General features: G+C 32.5%; 1 pseudogene; it reads right to left on the bottom strand.

The window, feature by feature from the left end:
* Positions 1-214: 214 nt before the first annotated feature.
* On the bottom strand, positions 215-3,293 carry LOC120215663 (annotated as a pseudogene).
* Between the last annotated feature and the right edge of the window lie 200 nt (positions 3,294-3,493).

The raw sequence follows: 3,493 nt of genomic DNA, 5'->3' as shown, positions 1-3,493 counted from the left end.
CCCGAACCCTTTTTAAAGTGAATTTATGGTCAAGGGCAGATCAATTTTTATCTTTTAAAATTATTTTTATTTAAATTATTTTAAAAGGTATTTTTAGGTATTTGACCTACCTAACCCGAAGGTCGATGGAAGCTCCAAATATTTTTATTTTTTTATTTTAAAACCCAACATTCCCAAAATTAAGTTGGATCGATCCACACTATACCCTAGAAAACTACCTATCATAAATCGAGCAACTAGTCTCCCATTCCTCAAAGCATTCCTTCACACCCGTGAAATCTTTCAGATTTGCAAGTGCCTGAACCATAATAAGATAGCTCGAGTTGTTAACACCAGAAAAGACTCGTTTTAGAGCTTCCCACAGTCGATAAACCTCGGAGCAGTTTGATGTACAAGCATACAAGCTACTTAGAAAATAGAAAGCTTCGCGCTGACAGGGCTTCTTAAGGTATATCTCAATTTTTCAAACTGGACCACTCCTCTAAAACACTGTCTAGTCCCTCAAGTCTGCATAGCTCTGCATCTAGAGAATGTAAGTGAAGTGACTCCGTGGGAATTTTTTTCTTTTCAATTGATCAATAATTTCGGGCACCTTGTGGGGATGTCTCGATCTCAAATACAGGTACATGATATTGTTGAAAGGTAAAGCTTTGTCAATGATCTTCAATTCATCCATTTTCTCGAAAAGAGCTAACGCCTCATCCTTAATAAGATTATTGCAATAGCAATTCAAAAGAGATCCGTAAGTGATTTCATTCTTGGCACGGGGAGGAAGGAAGCTTAAGTAATCCTCGACGGTAGGTAGTCCTTTAATTTTTTCAAAGAGATACAAACGTACAGCGTGGTCAATGTGCGAACGGTGTATATTCTTCTTTTCCATCCAATCCATTATCTACCAGGGATTCAAAAAATGGCCGTGTAACGGTATAACGGCCGTTATATCGCATTATCGGTAGTCTCCGTTACCGATATCAGTTGAAATCACGGTGTGAAATGAAATCAAACCCATAACGGCCGATAACGGTCGCAATTTAACGGGTAACGGTCGATCGCGACTATAACAGACCATTTTTCCCGTTAATCCCCGTTACAACACTAAACATCAAGTTTGATTATGTAATTCCTCTAATTGTTGCTTCAAAACTCTGTTTCTTTCCAAGTTGTTTTTTCAATTCCTCTAATTGTTTCTTCAAGCTTTCATTTGAAGAAGAATAAAGCCACGAGATGGGTGTGCTGAGATCTGAACTCTAGGATAAGGATCAAGTCTGATTTCACCGCTTTCAGATCCATTTTAGGTTTAGGTTTTAAGGGGATGGGTGATGGTGGTAGTGGTGGAAGCGACGAGAGGGTTTAAGGAGGAAGGCTGATGGAAATTAAGGTTTTGATATAGGCGGGAAATAGGGCTTTTTATTTACACGTAAAAAGGAGCAAAATATATTACTTACTTTCTTTTAGGGTAAATTGCATAAATGGACACTCAACTTTTAAGGCAGTAACATTTCAATTAAACATCATTTCAATTTAATAATCTAACTTAAGAACATTTGGATAATTAAAATATTTTTTTATAATTTAATTATTAAACCATTATATTTCTTAGTAAACATATAATATATTAATAACAGATTCCAAAAACTTAAATATAAATCAAATCTAAATATTAATTGAGATTTATAACTCGAATTAATAATTTAAATGTTTTAGATCATTTTTTTGGATTTATAAAATAACTCCAAAAAGTAAATTTTAAAGGTAAAATGAATATAATTTTTATAGAGTTTTTGAATTTGAGTAATATATATGTAGAATGTATATATTATGAATAATTAAAAATTTATTAAGTAAAGATTTTTTTCATCCTAATCTTCCATTTTTTTTTTGAAACATTTGGGACCTAGAGAGAAAAATCAAGTCTCCATGTTTAGGCTAATGGGCTTCTCTTGGAGGAGTTTTGGGGTAGGTAGTATAATATAAGGTTAAAAAAATGTGTGACCTAAAATATTATAAAGCGTGACCTAAAAATGTTATAAACAACATAACATTTTAGGTTACACGCAACCTAAAAGATCATATTTTTTAACATTTTCAGTTTAACGTGAAATATTATAAAAATGTAACCTTTTTTGGTGCAACCTAAAATATTACGAAAAATATTTGCACCAGAAAAAAGTAAGGAAAAGTTAACATTTTAAGTAAAAGTAAGAAAAAACATTTTAAGTTGTGTGTAACCTAAAATATAATGTTTTTTGTAATATTTTAGGTCGCGTTTTTCCAAAGACATATAAGTAATTCGTTTTTTGTAGTTTTAAGATTTCAATAAAAATTTATTTCTTTAATAACTTCCAATGTTGCATTGAAAACGTTCTCCAGCCCTACTCTATGTTGAACTCAATATTTTCTATTTTATTATGTGTTATGAGTTAATATAATATTCTTAAGAAATTTATAAATAAATATAAAAATAATTAATGATGATAAAAATTGTGTTTATGTATTAATAAAAGTCTATAAGTGTTACAAAATACTCTAAAAATCATTCAAAGTGATTTTTTATAATTATAATTACTATATTTTATAATAAGTTGTGCAAATTTTAAAAAAAACCACGTCCGCGATACCCGCAATGACCACGATAGCATCCGTTACGTCCGTGACCACGATAAACGCAACGCGACCGCAATTTGAATCCCTGTTATCTACATTATAGTCACCATAATAAACATATTATTGGCTAAAATTCAAATTGAATAACTGGGTATTGTTTTAATTATTTTTCTCCTTAGGGAACAAAATCTAAACAAAAATGAAAGTGTTCATTAGGTTTCAGAAAGAGGGGAAATGGGGGAAGCAAGGGCTTACGTCAAGGGAGTGCTGATAACGACGGTACTTGCGCAACAGTTTGACATAGAGGGTTAGCTCATCTTTCTTGATCTTTTCCCCCTCCATTATGAATTCGTTTAACGTCTCTGACACCGTCCCTCTCGTCGCTCCTAAAGCCGAAAGCCTCGACTATAGTATGTTTCTGTTTCGAACTGCCACCTTCGCTCCTTCCGCCGTCGCCTTTTGGGCTGCCCAAGTGCTAAGCTTTCTCACTAGCCACGACCTCAACGGAATCAGATTCCTAAAATTCACGTCTTTTGAATATTGGGATTTGATCTTTTAGGCACATGGGTTTTTTCGAGTTTATGCTAGCTCTTTCTTTAAGTTGTAACCAATGAGTCCAGAAATAGAATGATGCCAATCGACAGTCACGGTCCCATTCTTCTTCCATATCAAACGCAATACTCCACCATGTTTTTTTAAAAGTTTAAAACGATTATAAATGTAATATTTATTTTAAAAAATTAATTATTAATAATAATACACACATTTTGTAAATATAACTATTTAAATTTATGGCCTTTCACTTTTTAACTGCTAAAATTGTTTAATAAATTCCAATTCACCGTTTCTAAAACTCTTGCATGAAAACCAATGGGTTATTCATAAAAGT

This window comes from Hibiscus syriacus, unplaced genomic scaffold (genome assembly GCF_006381635.1).
Source record: "Hibiscus syriacus cultivar Baekdansim isolate YM2019G1 unplaced genomic scaffold, ASM638163v2 tig00110151_pilon, whole genome shotgun sequence".
Classification (NCBI taxonomy): Eukaryota; Viridiplantae; Streptophyta; class Magnoliopsida; order Malvales; family Malvaceae; genus Hibiscus; species Hibiscus syriacus.
The sequence above is the reverse complement of the archived record's forward strand: the minus strand, read 5'-3'. Positions and strand labels throughout refer to the sequence as shown.